General features: G+C 39.9%; 1 protein-coding gene across 3 annotated transcripts in view; it reads right to left on the bottom strand.

Annotated features, from left to right (window-relative positions):
- Positions 1 to 19,373, bottom strand: part of LOC127988382 (serine/threonine-protein kinase PAK 3) — a 286,343-nt gene that overhangs the window by 64,086 nt on the left and 202,884 nt on the right. The gene's annotated exons all lie outside the window — the stretch shown is intronic.

Here is a 19,373-nt window from a genome sequence, read left to right as displayed (position 1 = left end):
GCGAGCGCATTACTCTGTAGTGGAAAACGCAGGTTTTAAGAACATGCAATTGAGCCCCGTTACAATATTCCTTCACGAGCCCATTTCAGCCAGACCGTAATTCCTGCTTTGTTCCAAAAAACATAAGCCCTATAGAGAACCAATTGAGTAAAAACACACTCAATATAAAGAGTTATAGAGTTCCATATAAAAAGTTACATCTTTGTATTTGTTCATAACTACTACAACAATATAACATTTTCTTTTTTTTTTTTTCTTTTTTTTTATAAGGAGCTGTTTTTGTTTTATACAGTATGCTGCTAAGAAAACACCATAGACGATGGGTAAACAATAGCTCCATCAGTTCAATGTAAAAAAAAAATAAAAAAACTGTTAGTTTTAATAAATAATTTTTTTTTTTAATTAAGGAAATTTGTCTGCTAATTTTTTTTCTTTTTGCTGTATCTAAAACGTACCGAACCTTACCGAACTGTGACACCAGTGTATCGTATTGAACCAAACCGTGAATTCTGTGAACCGTTACACCCCTAATATATATATATATATATATATATATATATATATATATATATATACTATAGTAATGACTGTTTAATGACAATAGCATGCAGTAAGACTTTCTTTTACATTTTTACTGTAGCCTAAGACTATCCCACTTTTTTTTAAATTAACTCTTACTTTAAATTGTATAATTGTTTTTAAGGATGTTAAAATGTTATAATATAATGCTATTGATGTGTCACGTGTCCTTTCATCTTAGTTTACAAACCGTCATTTTATTATTACAGTCAGTTCAAATTTCGTCCATTTGCGCCACCTGGCAGTAGTTAAGCAAATTATTTTATCATGCAACTGAATTCAGTTAATGCGTGGCGGTAAAGCCCATTTAGCTTGTCAACCTACTGTATAATACACAAACTTTTTGTGTGTTTGTGATGCAAGAAAAGGTGAATCAGCCAAACAGGTGTCGCACTTCACCATCTAACTGGGGACCGAAGTCATTTTATTTAACAAATTAATTCTTCACTGTTACATGTATTCACCTGCAATTGTTAAATAAAAGAGCTCTTTCTGCTTGATTTAACCCATAAAATGATTTATTTATTTATGTATTTATTTTTTGGAGTAAACTGAAGTGTGTAAGTTTGGTTCAGTGATGTTAAATAATATTTTTCACTTGAACAAAATCAGTTAATTTAGATATGTCCATGTTTAGGTGACTGTTTTATTCAAAACTGCATGGCCATTTCTACACAGGCTAAACTGCACAATGCTAAACATACACAGCAACAGATCTGTGCATGTAGTAGTGATTTCACTAAACTAAAGCACACTAGTCCCCTGTTAGATGGTGAAGTACGATGTGGTTGACGTTACATTTTACTATATTTAACGTTCTCACCATCTCTGAATGCAATGGCAATATTGATAAACACTAAAACACCAGCTCTTGACATCAAAAATATAATATAAAAATATTTTGGTGTAAAATAATAAAACCCTATTAATAGTAGGATTCTGAAGTAATGGCTAATCAACCAAACAGGCATCACAATTCAACATCTAACTAGGGACCAAAGTAATTTTAACAAATTTACTATTCTGTGTGTATTTCCACATTGCTTAAACTGTACACACATTCTCAACTCATCACATATGTGACCCTGGGCCACAAAAGCAGTCTTAAGTCACTGGGGTACAATTTTAACAATAGCCAAAAAAACACTGAATGGTCAAAATTTTACATTTTTCTTTAATGCCAAAAATCATTAGGTTATTATGTAAAGATCATGTTCCATTAATATATTTTGTAAATTCCCTACTGTAAATAAAATCCTGAGATTGCTAGAAATGCAGCATTTACAATGAATTACGATGCAAATAAGTGCTGATGGCCACTTATAAAGATGGTAGTAACACAAATGCACCATATAGTGAATAATCCACTCTCTCTATTCATATAGTCGCGTTCACTTTGATAGCCGTGATCATGCAGTAATAGCGAGCTGATTTGGGCTGATTTGCACTCAAACAGATGGTAATCATGCAGATACATTCACATTCAACATAAAACACACTCTCATATATAAAAACTGTTGAAAAATAAAATCCATCAGCTGAAAGGTGTGTCAGAGTGCGTCACGAGGGAGCTGAAAATTATTTTGCTCTATGAATACAGCCGTTTCATTCATAGAATACAGCTGAATTTCACCATGACAGAGCTTGAGATAAGACATGAGAACCGATGCCATTTCACAATCAAGACTGACATAATAACTTTCCCTGTCAACAGTGTGTGTTGATTCAAAGGTTTCTTATTAAAATCAAATAAATACTCTGCACATGGAAAAACTGCATTAAAGGGGCAAACTGTGTGTTAAAAATGTATGCCAAGGGCTCCTGACCAAGAGTCAATGTGTGACGAGTCAAGGAATAAGAAAGTGTAAAGAATCCCCAATTCGATGGTGGAGTGTGACACCTGTTTGGTTGCCTTAACATTTAGCAATGTTTCACATTCTGATTATCTCTGAAACAACAATGTTGATAATAATATTATTATTATTATTATATAAAAATAAATGAATAAATAAATATAGTAAAAATATAAAGTAATATACTACCCATATTAGTCAAAAAAATGTATAAAGACAAATACTGTGTGTATAACTCACATTTCATTATTATGTAAAAAAAAAAAAGGCTAAACAGAATTAGACTTTTATGAATAAACACTATAAACACAGTAAGCTTTTGATGCAAGAAATAGCAAATCCACCAAACAGACATCACACTTCACCATCAAACTGGTCCCCAAAGTAATTTTAACAAATTAACTTTTGTGTGTCTATTTCCACACTGCTTAAATATTTGATTATATATATATATATATATATATATATATATATATATATATATATATATATATATATATATATATATATATATATATATATATATATATATATATATATATATATATATATATGTTTGTGTGTGTGTGTGTGTGTGTGTGTACACATACATATGCACAATTTAAATTTATATAGTATCTGTCCTGCAGTATTAAGCATTAGGGTGAAATAATACTGATAATAATTCAGATATTATTTTGCCTCTCTGTAATCGGATCCTCCTGGATGTTAAAAAACAGGTATGGTTTAAGAGTTTAGAAGATTTTAGGACAGGGCCTAAAACTAACTTTTTGCCACACCTGCCAAAAATAAAAAAAAATTATTGGCCATGAACTTTTTTTTGTTGCAAAAACAGGCAGTTGTTACTACTACAGTCATGACCAAAAATATAGACACCCTTGGTAAATATGATCAAAGAAGGCTGTGAAAAACTGACTAACAGAGTCAGTCAATTTTAGATTTTTTATCTGTTGGTATTTGATAGAATCAAAGATGCCATGTGTCTAAACAAGATTTCCAGGACCTCCAGCAGAAATATAGGCCTACAACGTCAAAAACACATCAGTATATTTCATTGTACACATGGGGTACTTTTTATCCCTCTTTTCACCAAACCCATCTTGATTTTTGATTTTTCAAAGGAAACCCTGATTTTTCTTGAAACCCTCCTAAATAATATGTGGTGATGTATTTGCTGTTTGACAATTTTTTTTAAGGTTTTCTGACCCCGAGACTCAACTATTTTCTGCAATTCTCTAGCTGTGGTCCTTGGAGAGTGTTTAGCCACTCAAACTGACCTCCTCACCATGCATTAGGATGATATAGACACATGTCCTCTTCCAGGCAGTTTAGTAACATTTTCTGTTGATTGGAAATTCTTAATTATTGCTCTGATGGTGAAAATGAGAATTTTCACTGCTCTAGCTCTTTTCTTATAGCCACTTCACTAATTTGTGAAGCTCAATTATCTTTTGTTGCACATCAGAAATATATTCTTTGGTTTTTCTCATTGTGATGGATGATTAAGGGCATTTGGGCTTTGTTTCCCACCATTTATATTTCTGTGAAAAAGGAACCAATGGCTGGATAATTTCATGTTCATAATCACCCTGGAGTTCTCAAAATTGTGAATAGGAGTTATTTTACTCATAAGAATTCCTAGGGGTGTCCTTAATAGTGTCCAATGTGTGTTAGAGAAAAACATTTATTTCATAATGATATTTGCCCCCATTTTAAATTCTTATTATCCAATGAAAGGTTAGATTTTTGTGAATTGTTTTAAATAAAAGATCAAAAGGATTAACAATGCAGATTAATTTTCACAGCCTTCTTTGATCATATTTAACAAGGGTGTCCATATTTTTTGGCATGACTGTAGCAGGTCAGTATCTCTTCAACAGGTGGGATAACGTTTACCTTTGAATGTTGACATAACTAGTATGCTAGAATCTGTGATTGCGGGACGGATAATTTTTTATTTATTTTTTTCAAGCTGGAGTGCAGTATAAACTTTGCACTCAATCACAGCAGTGCCTAATATATCGACCTCTACTCTTAAGGAAATGGGCTGCTGGTCATCAGCTGCTTACGAAAGCTATATCAGTCCTAATTGTAGAGATATCGTTAAAGGCCAAAAGTTAATGAATTCTTTAATGTATTGAAAGCACAATTGAATGGTGACCAGGTGGTGATGGAAATAATACATATGAATCTGGCATAACTTTTGTCTCCATATTTAATAACTGCTATAGCATTTCTAAATCTGGCAGCCAATTATCTTAGACTTAACTAAAAAACATAATAATAAAATAATAAATAATAAAAATAACATTTCTTGCCTAGTAGTGCAAGTGTGGCAAGCCCACATATCCAGTAAACTGGCTCTCAGGGCCACAGCACCAGTCATGGCAGATAGATCTGCAGGGTTGAGGGATTATATGTTAAGCAGCCCAGAGCCTGCTTTGTTGGGGGGATCTTCCTTAGTAAAAGCAAGTCTTGCAGCAGCAGGAGCAGTGTAGCAGATCTAGTCGGCCAAGACCAAACACATGCTTTTCTAATTTTAACACTACAGCTTTTTAAATCCTTTCCGAGAGTTGTCATGACTGAAATGAGTAGTTCACCCATGAAACTCTATTGGCGCTCAAATTGCTTCATTCAAAATCACGTTCCCAGCCAATCAGGTTCTAATCATAATTAACGTGTGCCTATAAACCAGAGCAGAACCTGATTTTACCAAGTGAGACATGTTCCTGGGACAACATCGTTGTTGACCCTGGAACAACATTGTGATTAACCAATCAGATTTGAAGAACCAGTTTATAGATTTTGTGAAGTTTATGCTTAAAATCAGTGTTTGGTGCTTTTAAATCAGTGTCATTCATCTATCATTTCCTCTGATTTTAGGGATTACTCATGGTTAAGGTTAGGTTTAGGTGTAGGGATATGGTTAAGAATATATTTTTGGAGTAAAATGTTGTTCCAGGGTCAACAAAATATGTTGACCTAGGAACACATCGAACTTAAACCAGACACGTTCCATGCTCACCACACATACGCGAAATGCGTATCCTCTTACTAGCCCACCACCTCCCCAGCACCTCCTGTCTAGATCTGCTACAGGAGTATCTTCTTCAAAGTTTTGTTTTGTTAAATGTATGATACTTTAATTTCCTTGGCCCGGAATGAGCGTCTGGATGTAAAGTCTTGGTTTGGAGGTTCGGTGGTGTAGGAGTCGTGATCACATTCTTCCGGTTTTGAAGAGTGATGAATTCCAAAGGTGTCCTGACTCGATAGTGATTAGGAGTTTCTTCCCAGCGGAAAGTGACAAGAGCTAAAAGAGACATCAGCTGAGGTCCTACGATCTTTGGTGAATGGAAATTCAAGGGACGAGGCCTAGTTTTAGCAGAAGAAAAAGAAAAGAGGTCGAATAGACGAGGCAGAACTGTGTGTGGGCCTTTTTAAAGTCTGAGATGGTTCACGTCTCTTAGGAAGGGCTTGTCCAATGAGAAAGGCTGTAATTCCAAGCGGGAGTTTGGAAATATTGGGGAGTTATACAACACTTTGTGCAAAAGCCTGGTAATTTGCATATGTAACTGGATCAGAAGTTGATAAACAAACTAGTAAGGATTCTTAGAAGACATATATATTGCATAGGTATCAGCATATAATATACACTCTTGTTTAGATCATCAGAAGATGAATTCATAGATACTAAACATGGTAAGATTACATATAGGTAAAATTACATGAATGAGCAGTTCTATCACAAGTATGCATAAAACAGTATAAGAAAAAGACAATATACAAGAACAGTAACAACATACACAATGGCCTGATAAATATGTGTGTTCTTTGAAAGAAACGTTTTTCTATGAATTAATTAGAGAAGAGTCCATTTTAATAGCAGTAAATTTCAGAGAGAACTCTCCACACAGTCTCAGGCCATAAAAGTTATCTGGTCTGGCTGAGGTGTCGTGGTTGCCATGGTAACCATGGGTCTAGTGTCATTCACAGACATCCTGGCACCTAGTATGTTTATTGGCTGAGGGTTCTATGATCATATGTTGATCTAATGAATAATTGAATTGATTCGTCCAATAGACAACAGCGTCAAAAGTGTAGAACATTGGACATGCACCTGTCATTCACGGCTGGGAGACAGTGGTGGCTCTCTGGCTGTTGGTGCCTCCAGGAGTTGTTGTGGTGCCATGGTGGATGCTGCCAGGTGGTACTCTGTGGTGATGTAGGTTGTAGCAAGGTGTGGGTCCTTGAACCTATGGAGCAGGTGTCAAGGCTGTGTCACCTACCATGCTGAAGTGAGTTGGTCTAGGTAAGATGTTTGTTTGTCGATGTTGTTAGCCAGTAGGCTATCTGTGGTACCCGCAATGTGGAACAGTCAGGTAATACTCTCACTGGTGAAAGTGCAGGTGGTTCCAGGGGTCGCAGGGAATTGCTATGGAGATTCTGCAGTGTAATCTGATGTTTGCGGTGTGTTGCTTTGCTCTTGTGGTGGCACTGACTTGAGCTTGCCTGAGTTGGGTTGATAGAAGTTTCGCTGTTGGGCATGTGGACCTGTTGCTCCATCCAATGTTGTCTGGCTGCTTCTGGAGTGATGACTGGTTTTAATGGATGGTCATACTTTGGAGCGGTCTGATGCTGTGTTGCATCAGGTAATGAGTCATAAGTTTGTACTTCCCAGTACTCCTCAGTTGATTTTTGTTCAAAGAGCTCTTATGCTAGTGTCAGCAGCTCCGGTAACTCTGAAGTAGACATGTCCAGCTGTCCTTGTGTAGCCTCTGTTCAGCACCTGTGTGAAGGGTGTGGAGGAGGATGTTGTGGTGGACTGCTGTCAGACATACCGTGGTGTTTGCAGGATGAGGATGCTTTTATCCTTGGTTGCTTCCAGTGGTTGGCCTGGTACCTGGGTCTATTGCCATGGTGATGGCTCTGTCCTCCGCTGGCTAATTTCTTTCTGCAGAAGGATCTTGCTGTCATGGTTTGCAGATCCGTTTGCTCATTGTGTGCCGCTGCTCTGATTGGCCATCAGCATCAGCTGCTGCTGACGAGCAATCAGATCAGCGACAGGCTCGTATTGTTTCTGTGGTAAACAGATCACGGATACCGGTTGAGCAGTTCAGGCCTTGGTAGCGCAGGTCTCAGATCTCACCACCCAGATACAACAGCTGAGAGTCGAGCCTGTCCACTTGCCCACTGTGGCCACACCATCCGCCGTTTCACACACCAGCCAACCTACCAGCAACACGGAACCCCTACTGTCACCGCCTGCTGCCTATTTGGGTGAGCCCAAACTCTGTGGCGCATTTCTGACTCAATGTTCACTGTTCTTCGCTCTGCAGTGCTCATCATTTCCCACGGAGGAATCCAAGGTTGCACTCGTCATCACACTGCTATCAGGTAGAGCGGCGCTGTGGGGAACAGCAGTATGGGAGCAGCGACTTCAGTATCTAGAGTCGTTTCAAGCTTTCAGTAGTGAAATTTAGGAAGGTGTTCGATCAGGCTGTGTCTGGCAGAGATGCGGCCAGGGTACTGACGGATCTACAACAACACAACAGGTCGGTGGCAGACGACTCCATCAAGTTCCGGACGCTGGCAATGGAGTGCAGCTGGAACGGTGAGGCACAGTGGGACATGTTTCTGCATGGGTTGGATGACCGTATCCAAGACGAGATATACACTCTGGACTTACTGACTGCATTGGATGGATTGATTGACTTGGCCATCCGAATGGATGCTAGGTTGCGACGTCGTGATGGTCTGCGACTCAGAGATCGGGTTCCAGACATGGAGGCTCATCCCCCCTTTCCTCCTTGCGATACGGTCAGTACCGCATTCGATCCCGAACCCATGCAGGTAGGCAGAGCTCGCCTTTTCAAGGAGGAGAAGGAGTGCAGAAGAGTGCAGGGCCTGTGTTTGCATTGTGGAGCAGCAGGTTATTTCGCAATTAAATGCCCGGTAAAAGTAAGGGTCCATCAGAAGCAGTGAGGTTACTGACGGATGGCATCAGTAGCGGTTTTAGGCACGGGCGAACCGGGCAGCCGCCCGGGGTGTCATTTTTTCGTGACACATTGGGGGCGGCAGCACGAGCAGATAAATAAAAAATCCTCTGTGTCGCGAAGCGGTTTTTCATCATTTATATCATTTCACTGTGTGTCGAATTGGCAAATTGGCGCTCCCTGCAGCTGCCGGCGCCCCTGCTTGCTGAAAATGTACACTCACTGAAAATGCACACAGAAGCTTTGTGTTGTGAGAGAAGTGTAAGGGGGTGGGGCGAGAGGCGCGTGCGACATTTCACCTCTGGGTCTCTCTCAAATGGAACGGACGGGGCGGGGGTGGACGGGGGATCCACACTAGTAATATAATTAATAATAGACTATAAAATCAGTCACACACCTCGACTTTCTTCCAAATAACACACATTTCATTCATTATGTTATAATACAGGCCTATAGTTCCTGCAAATGAAACTAGGTAAAACAAAACGATTATGCAGTCATCAAGGTGAATTGGTTTAGTCTTGACTTCTGGTCGTGAGTGACAGTTGGGGGGATGGGAAATCTGTTGAATGTCGAGTGCCAAATAAACAGAGATGGAGAAGAAAAGATCAGAGCTATCAGGTGCCCAATTTCGAAAAAAAAGAAAAGAAGAAGAGGAGAAACCAGCAAAAGATAAAGGTATGCAACTATTGTCTCTGTATGATTACAGTATCCATTTCATGAATGAAGGGCTAATAATTAGTGGGTATAACTCTTTGTTAGCCTTTTTGCTATGATGCTTGCTATGCTTATACAACAATAATTTGGTTTCAACTCAATGACAATATCTAATTTATAATATTGTGCTTTGCAATAAAACTGTTACAAGTTCAGTTATCATTTCCATCATTTTTTTAACGTTAGGCGCCCTGTAAATAACCAACGGCATTTTCAAATCTGTAGGTTAAAGATGAACATTTGCTATTTATTTGCTACACAGTATGCTAAGTATAGTTTCCTAAGTATAGTTTTACAAGTCATAACTAAAAGTGTGTCATGCGTATAATTTGAGGCAGTAACCTAATGGCTAATGGTACCTCCATGAAAGTTAGATTAATATACAAATTTTGGTTGAAAAATATCCTGAAACCCAAAAAGTTTTTGGTGATTAAAAAATAAAATCCCATTGTTTTTGCCTATACATATAATTTAAAGTCATTTTATTTTTTAAACAACTGAGTCCCAGTGACCATAGCATAACATGAATAAAATGTAATTTCTCTCTCTCTCTCTCTCTCTCTCTCTTTCTATATATATATATATATATATATACAGTATTGTTCAAAATAATAGCAGTACAATGTGACTAACCAGAATAATCAAGGTTTTTCGTATATTTTTTTATTGCTAGGTGGCAAACAAATTACCAGTAGGTTCAGTAGATTCTCAGAAAACAAATGAGACCCAGCATTCATGATATGCACGCTCTTAAGGCTGTGCAATTGGGCAATTAGTTGAATTAGTTGAAAGGGGTGTGTTCAAAAAAATAGCAGTGTGGTATTCAATCACTGAGGTCATCAATTTTGTGAAGAAACAGGTGTGAATCAGGTGGCCCCTATTTAAGGATGAAGCCAACACTTGTTGAACATGCATTTGAAAGCTGAGGAAAATGGGTTGTTCAAGACATTGTTCAGAAGAACAGCGTACTTTGATTAAAAAGTTGATTAGAGAGGGGAAAACCTATAAAGAGGTGCAAAAAATGATAGGCTGTTCAGCTAAAATGATCTCCAATGCCTTAAAATGGAGAGCAAAACCAGAGAGACGTGGAAGAAAACGGAAGACAACCATCAAAATTGATAGAAGAATAACCAGAATGGTAAAGGCTCAGCCAATGATCACCTCCAGGATGATCAAAGACAGTCTGGAGTTACCTGTAAGTACTGTGACAGTTAGAAGACGTCTGTGTGAAGCTAATCTATTTTCAAGAATCCCCCGCAAAGTCCCTCTGTTAAAAAAAAGGCATGTGCAGAAGAGGTTACAATTTGCCAAAGAACACATCAACTGGCCTAAAGAGAAATGGAGGAACATTTTGTGGACTGATGAGAGTAAAATTGTTCTTTTTGGGTCCAAGGGCCACAGGCAGTTTGTGAGACGACCCCCAAACTCTGAATTCAAGCCACAGTACACAGTGAAGACAGTGAAGCATGGAGGTGCAAGCATCATGATATGGGCATGTTTCTCCTACTATGGTGTTGGGCCTATTTATCGCATACCAGGGATCATGGATCAGTTTGCATATGTTAAAATACTTGAAGAGGTCATGTTGCCCTATGCTGAAGAGGACATGCCCTTGAAATGGTTGTTTCAACAAGACAATGACCCAAAACACACTAGTAAACGGGCAAAGTCTTGGTTCTAAACCAACAAAATTAATGTTATGGAGTGGCCAGCCCAATCTCCAGACCTTAATCCAATTGAGAACTTGTGGGGTGATATCAAAAATGCTGTTTCTGAAGCAAAACCAAGAAATGTGAATGAATTGTGGAATGTTGTTAAAGAATCATGGAGTGGAATAACAGCTGAGAGGTGCCACAAGTTGGTTGACTCCATGCCACACAGATGTCAAGCAGTTTTAAAAAACTGTGGTCATACAACTAAATATTAGTTTAGTGATTCACAGGATTGCTAAATCCCAGAAAAAAAAAAATGTTTGTACAAAATAGTTTTGAGTTTGTACAGTCAAAGGTAGACACTGCTATTTTTTTGAACACACCCCTTTCAACTAATTGCCCAATTGCACAGCCTTAAGAGCGTGCATATCATGAATGCTGAGTCTTGTTTGTTTTCTGACAATCTACTGAACCTACTGGTAACTTGTTTGCCACGTAGCAATAAAAAATATACTAAAAACCTTGATTATTCTGGTTAGTCAGATTGTACTGCTATTATTTTGAACAATACTGTATATATATATATTTTTTTTTTACTATTTGTTTCTATGCTCTAAACAATGTGATGACATGGCGGGAAAAATGAAATAAATAAAATAAATGTTTTTTTTTTTTTTTTTTCGGGTCTAGGAGGATATAGCGTGTAATGACAGACATTTAGTGTGTACGAGCATGTTTATGTAACCCTTCTATTATGTTTTGAGTCAATTTGACCCCAGGCTGTTTTAGCATTATAAAACATTATCCTATGGTCTTTTGATTTCAAATGCAATTCAATTTCAATTTCAGGGGCACTTCTAAAATATTTTGGAGCATCCTCTACCACTGGTCAGGATGAGCCAACCACCTCCTCCGCTACACATATGTCTCCACAAATATCTGATATTGAGGATGAAGACCTCTTTTCCTCTACTTCTCCCCAGCATGAGCTTTCAGGTGTGCATATCGTTTGTGTGTGGGTGGGGGGGGGGGGGTGGGGGGGGGGGTAAATTTCTTATAATTTATGAGTAGGACTGTGTTTTTTCACTGCTGTGTGTTTTGAGTAATATGCCAATATGCTATCTGATAGAAATGCCTGGAGCTGAGTCCCCACTGAGCCCCACTGTTTAGGATGAGCCTCTGTCAACCGACCCTGCTAACTGGCCCTCACATCTGACTGACAGGATTCAGACTGAGCGGGTTCACAGAGGACCAAGTAAGGTGCCACCTGGCTTTGTTTTCCGTAGGAATGAGAGTGATGGGAGAAGTTGCCACCACTAATATTTTAAGAAGACATTAGTAAGTGGTGAAAAGATGGCAAGAAGTTGGCTGATTTATTCAATTAAGAAAAACAGCCTCTTTTGCTTCTGCTGCAAATTGTTTTCCAAGAGGGACATCAATTTAACAAGTGCAGGAATGGCAAATTGGAAACATGCAAGCAATGATCTCACATCACATGAAAACAGTACAGAACACCTCAATTGCATGAAAGCATGGAAGGAACTGTCAGTGAGGTTAAAAAGTGGGACAACTAACGTTTTTTCAATAATTTTGGATTGCACCCCAGATATAAGCCACACAGAACAGTTGTCAGTGGTCATTAGAGTGGTGTCACTGATGGAGAAGCCCCATATCAGGGAACATTTTATGGGATTTTTGGAGGCAGAGGAGTCCACAGGCCAGCACTTGGAATCCATAATCCTGACGAGACTTGAGGAGTTGGGAATTCCTTTTGAAGACTGCAGAGGACAGTCATATGACAACGGGGCAAACATGAAAGGCAAAAATAAGGGAGTTCAAGCCAGACTCTTAGAAAAGAATCCCCGAGTTCTGTTTGTGCCATGTGGGGCACATACATTGAATTTAGTTGTGTGTGATGCTGCTAAGGGATCTGTTGATGGTTTAAGTTACTTTGGTGTCCTGCAAAAGCTGTACAAATTATTTTCAGCCTCCACCCAAAGATGGGCCATACTAAAGAACCATGTGAGCATCACCTTAAAGATGTGGGCAGAAACAAGGTGGGAGAGCAAGGTCAAGAGCGTCGAGCCCATGAGGTACCAGGGAGCTGCCGTGAGAGAGGCTTTAATTGAGGTGAGAGACCACAATTGTTGCTCTCTGCTTTTGTTACTTTTTATATATCTGATTGTATATATTTTTGGCATATTAATATAGTGCATATTTATTTAAGTTCTGATAACTTGTACTCATATTTTGTGTAGAATGGTGTTCATTGTGCTTTGGCAATGTTGGAGGTGGAAATTGTGCACCTTAAAAAGTGTGTTTGCTGTTTAAATGGCAATAGTTATAAATGATAATTATAAATAATAATAATTCACTTAAGTCTGGCTTTCTAATGAAGGATTTGTGCAATTGAGAAATTACCACGTATGTTGTTATAATAAGATATAACTGTTTGTGCAGAACTTGCTATTTTTTGTGTGTGTGTGTGGGGGGGGGGGGATGGTCTCGCCCAGGGTGTATTTCAATGCAGAACCGCCACTGGATGTCATTTCCCTATGCGAATCCTCCCGCGAATCAACGCTTCTCCCAGTGAGACTGCAGTGGGCCACCTCTCATTATCAGTGCGAGGCTTTGATGGACTCTGGGGCGGAGGGAAGTTTCATGGATCAAGGCTTGGTCCACCGACTCGGGATCCCCCTCATTTCCATCAAGCCTCCCATCACTGTCAATGCTCTGGGTGGTCAGCTTCTGTCCTCGATCAGTCTCGTCACGTCTGGCAAGCATGTGGAGGAGATTTGGTTCCTCCTCATTGACTCTGCTGGTGCTCCAGTGGTCTTGGGGCACCCCTGGCTCACACTACATAACCCTCACATAAACTGGCAGCATGTCTTGGAGTGAGAATTGTCATGCATCTTGTTTGGTGTCTGCTTGTTCTTCTGTGTCTCGTTCTGTGTTGCAGGAGAAGCAGACGGATCTGTCTAACGTGCCCGAGGGGTACTTCGACCTGAGGGAAGTGTTCAGTAAGTCCCGGGCTGCTTCTCTTCCTCCGCATCGTCCCTATGACTGTGCCATAGAGTTATTGCCAGGTACATCTCCCCCTAAGAGCGGGCTATACTCACTTTCCGCACCGGAGAGGAAGGCCATGGAGAAATATATTTCTGATTCTCTAGCAGCCAAACTCATGGAGGGGTGTGATTCTTCTTTGTGGGTAAGAAGGATGGTACCCTGCATCCTTGTATTGACTATCAAGGGCTGAACAACATCACGATAAAAAACACCTATCCCTTGCCGTTGAGGTCTTCAGCTTTCGAGAGACTGCAGGGAGCCTCTTTATTCACAAAGTTAGACCTTCGGAATGCTATCATTTGATGCACATCAGGGAGGGAGATGAGTGGAAGACCGCTTTTAACAACCCCAGGAGGCACCGTGAATACTTAGTCATGCCTTTCGGCCTGTCCAACTCCCCTGTGGTCTTCCAGGCACTAGTTAATGACGTGCTGAGAGACATGGTCGATCAATTTCTATATGTTTACCTGGATGACATATTGATATTTTCTTTGTCTCTCCAGGAACACGTTCAGCATGTCAGGCGAGTGCTTGAGAGGCTGTTAGAGAATGGGCTTTTCGTCAAGGTGGAGAAATGCATTTTTCATGCACAGTCTGTTTTCGTCATTTATCGTGTCATCCGAGGGGATGCGCATGGATCCCGACAAGATTCAGGCAGTGGTAAATTGGCCAACTCCAGATTCCCATAAGGCCCTGCAGAGGTTTCTGGGCTTTGCCAATTTTTACCAGCCTTTTATTCACAATTACATGTCATTGTTTCAAGGTGGCTTGTAATCCAGGAGTAAGTCTTACTATTTCTCTTATTGAGCAACGGTTCTGGTGGCAATCTATTGCTCGTGACACTCGTCAATTTGTATTGGCTTGCTCAGTCTTTGCTAGTTGTAAGAGTTCCACCCGATCCCCAGTGGGGCTCCTTCAGCCGTTGTTAGTTCTTTCGAGACCCTGGTCACACATTGCGCTAGATTTCGTCACAGGCCTGCCTGCCTCCCAGGGTAACACGGTAGTTTTAACCGTGGTGAATAGGTTCTCGAAGGCTACTCATTTCATCCCTCGGCCCAAATTAACTTCTGCCAGAGAAACAGCGGTTGCTGTCATTGACCACGGTTTTCGTATTCATGTCCTCCGGATGGACGTGGTCTCTGACAGGGGTCCCCAGTTTATATTCAAATTTTGGAGAGCGTTTTGTTGATTGTTGGGGGCGAGTGTTAGTCTTTCCTCGGGTTTTCCATCCCCAGAGTAACGGTCAGATGGAGAGGGCCAACCAAGAGTTGGAACGAGGGTTGCAATGTTTGGTGTCAAAGAAGTTCAAGTTGAAGTTTCAGTTTTATTGTCATATGCATATTCATACAGAGTACCACAGCAATGAAATACAATATGCCTTAGCACTCTCTCAGCACCAGTCAATAAATAAGATAATAAAAAAACAAAAAAAAACATACTATGAGAAGAGACTATGTGCCAGATGACTAACATCCTGTATAATTCTCAATGCCTTCCCAGTACTACGTTTCCAATAAATATCCTGTAGTGATTCCAGTGGAACCCCAATAATTTTTGATGCAGTTTTAACCAACTTTGTCAGAAGATTCAATTCACTTGAAGTAGCCCTTCCAAACCACACTGTAATATTACCTGTCAGTATACTCTCAATTGTACAACGGTAAAAAATTAAAAAAAAAATATTTAAAGACATACCATATTTCTTAAGACACCTCAAGAAGTAAATCCTCTGGTGTGCCTTCTTAATGGCACAGGTGATGTGGAAAGACCATGAAAGGGAGTCTGAAATATGAATGCCTAAAAACTTAAAAGTATTAACAATTTCAACTGCAGAGTTATTGATGTAGACGGGTGTATGTGTGGGTTTATTTCTTCTAAAATCTATGATAACCTCCTTAGTTTTCCCCACATTCAGGGACAGATTATTTCTTGGGCACCACATGATCAAATTACTCACCTCATCCCTATAGGGAGTTTCATTATTGCTGTCAATAAGTCCTACCATTGAGTATCGTCTGCAAATTTCACAATACTATTTTTGGGATACTTTGCAATACAGTCATAAGTATACAGACTATATAATAAAGGACTAAGACAGCAACCTTGAGGTGCTCTGGTATTTAACACTATTGGGGCTGAACTCCAGACTATCCGTCCTCTTGGAGCCAGCAGATCTCTTGGGTTGAGTACGCGCATAACTCATTACCAGTGTTGCCCAGTCTTATCTCCATTTGAGTGTAGTTTAGGGTACCAGCCACCTATTTTTCCCAGTTTGGAATCTGAAGTCACGGTCCCCTCTGCTCATGAATTCGTCCAGAGGTGCAGAGACATATGGAGAACAGCCAGGGTGACTCTTCTCCAGGTGGGGTTACGCACCAAGGCCCAGGCCGATTGCCACCGGTCGAAGCCTCCCGTCTATATTGTTGGTCAAAAAGTGTGGCTTTCATCTACTGATATTCCTCTCTGCTCCGTTTGTAGAAAATTAGCTCCCAAATTTATTGGCCCATTTACCGTCACCAAGATCCTTAGTCCGGTGTCGGTCCGCCTTAAACTTCCTCCGGTATACCGGAGAATTCATTCCGTGTTCCATGTTTCCAAAATTAAGCCCCTCATTCGTTCTGCTATTAATTTGCCTACCCCAGTTCCCCCACCACCGCGAATCATAGATGGCTTATTCGGTTAGTCCTATTCTGGACTCAAGGTGGAGGGGATGCGGATTCCAATACTTGGTGGAGAGGAATTGGGTTCCTGCCCGGGACATATTGGATCGCTCCCTTATCGATGACTACAATCGACAGGTAGGACCCTCTTAGAGCGTCAGGTGATGCTCTTAGGGGTTGGGGTAATGTCACAGTTTGCAGATCCGTTTGCTCATTCTGTGTCACTGCTCTGATTGGCCATCAGCGTAAGCTGCTGCTGATGAGCAATCAGATCAGCGACAGGTGCGTCTTGTTTCTGTGGGCCTACTTATAGTCCTGAGTTTGTATTGTGTCAGATCGTTTGTTATTGTTCTTGTTCCTGTACTGACACTTGCATTATGGCACTGCTGAGCACTTGGTGCCTGCTTTGGATTCTGGGATGTGTAGTTCAGAATCAGTGTGGTCTTACAAACACCTTTAGTGAAGGCCTTGTGCTGGTTAAAGGCCTTCTGTGTCAGGTTAAAGTCTGATATAGCTTAGTGCATGTGTGGAGTAGGATGTTGTGGTGGACTGCTGTTGGACATACCGTGGTGTTTGTTCTGTGTCAGGTCACGCAGTTGTTAAATAGGCATTGTGCGGCAGGCCATAATGCCTAAATGGTGACTTAGAATAGGATGGTTTCGGAAGTTTCGGAGGAAATGCTATTGAAGCTGTTGTCCTCCTCCATGCCAGGGTAATTGTGAGCCTTAAGCTTGTCAAAGTCTGTGATAGTAATCATAAGGAGCTTCATGACGGCCCTGTTCGATGGCTTGGGCAGTGATCAATCCGTGTTCAGACTCTGGGTCTGAGAATTCTTTTATGATGGCTTGTTTAAGCTGCTGGCAGTCCGATGGAATGTGTCCTGGCTGTCGAAACAGGAAGCATTGCACTTCCGGGTTAGAGGTGATCCAGAGAAGATAAGAAGAGTGCAGAAGAGTTTATCTTGGTGTTTAACACTGGTCCAAAACTGCAGGAAAAAGTCAATCTCTCTTAAGTGAGTGTGGACATCATGTTCTCCTGCAAGTTCTGGTGTGAATGCAGGGATGTTTCTGGCCATTTGGTTGAGGTATCTGAGTTTAATTGCTGTTTCAGGGCTTGTCTGAATAAATCCCTTTCCTTCTGCCCCTGCAGAGATTTTCTGGAAGCTGACTTGTGAAATGTCAAACAGAAGGCTTTTTCTCCCACCTTTGTATCTGTGTACAGGGTTGAGGGGATTTGAAATGTTGGCTGTGTGACGTGCAACAGGGTGCCCTTTATTTGAGTCCATGCACAGTCTGTAGGACTTTTTCAGTTCTCTCTGAACCATGTCAAGCTCTTCTTTAATGTTGCAGATTTGCTGAGTCAGGGTTTGGACTTAAGTTCAAAGGCCTCAGCTTTGGTGTCACACTCATTAAGTTCCACATATGCTGTTTTTAACAATGACTTTGTGTGAAACAGTCTTTTTAAGTCCTGTCTGATGGCTTTTTCCGGCTCCAGTGTCAAGCAGCTATTAGCGCCTCCTGAAGACTGGCGATTTCCTTTTGTTGCACCATCCTGCAAGGTTCTTTGCATCTGGTCTGTGCTTTCTCTCGTTGAGCAGGTGTTAATTTCCTGTAGAACTATGTGACTTGCAAGTTCAGTTAATTTACTTCCTGTCTGAGGCCCTGTGAGGCTGTGGGCAAGGGTGAGGATGATGTTGGTCAGATACTGGTTCTTGTGGTTCCAGCAAACCCATTGTTTCATCACAATTTCACCATCAAGTTAGGCACATCAACCATAACTCCTTCAAAAACAGCCAGAAACCTTGGACTTATGATTGATGATCAGCTAAATTTCTCAGACCACATTTCTAAAACTGTCCAGTCTTGCAGATTTGCTTTATTCAACATTAATAAGATCAGGCCCTTTCTTTTGCACATGCTGCACAACTCCTTGTTCAAGTTCTTGTTCTTTCTAGGCTGGACTATTGCAAAGCTCTCTTGGAAGGACTTCCAGCCAGTTCTATTAAACCTTTACAATTAATCCAGAAAGCGGGCGCAAGATTTCAAATGTGTAATGAGCCAGGTTTTTTCTCAATTTTTGTCACCGATGGAGTTTTGGTTTCTTGCTACAGTTGCTTTTGGCTTGATTAGTTGGGGACACTTAATAATAATAATATATATATATATATATATATATATATATATATATATATATATATATATATATATATATATATATATATATATATATATGCAGCTTTTCCATTTTGCATTTATTTGTACTTTTACTTTCAATACTTATGTCCATTTAAGAATTAAAATATACTTTTCGTACTTAAGTACAATAAATATCACATACTTTAAGACTTTTACTAAAATAATGTTCTAAATTATTTTACTATTTTTACTGTAATTAAATTACAGTAACGTATTACTTTTTGCTGTAACGCAGTAGTCTAAGGCATTACTAATCAATTTTCAGTAATATTTTACTTGGTACATGTTCAGTAACCCTTGTGTTACAACACACTTTTGGCCCAATTTTTTTTTTTGGTTCAAAGAAAAGGAAAAAACAGCAAGACCACAAGAGATTAGCAAAATAAAAAAATAATACAGTTGTACCATGAGGATACTGGCATGACGTGGCATGACTCTGTCCTGCTCGCATTGTTCAGTGGAAAAGCGGCTTATGTGAATGGCATAAGACTGTACATTTGCGAGATGGATTTATGCGAATCCTATCATTTTACAATTGCACATGGCATTAGAGTTTACTTATAGTCCTGTTGTGTCTAATATCAATAGACCCAATCAATTCACAGATATTTCCAGATAATCGCTTTACTTCTACCATACTTTTAACAGACTTGGATTG

The sequence above is a fragment of the Carassius gibelio genome, chromosome A5 (genome assembly GCF_023724105.1).
Source record: "Carassius gibelio isolate Cgi1373 ecotype wild population from Czech Republic chromosome A5, carGib1.2-hapl.c, whole genome shotgun sequence".
NCBI lineage: Eukaryota > Metazoa > Chordata > Actinopteri > Cypriniformes > Cyprinidae > Carassius > Carassius gibelio.
Note: the sequence above shows the minus strand (reverse complement) of the source record. Positions and strands in the feature narration are given on the sequence as shown.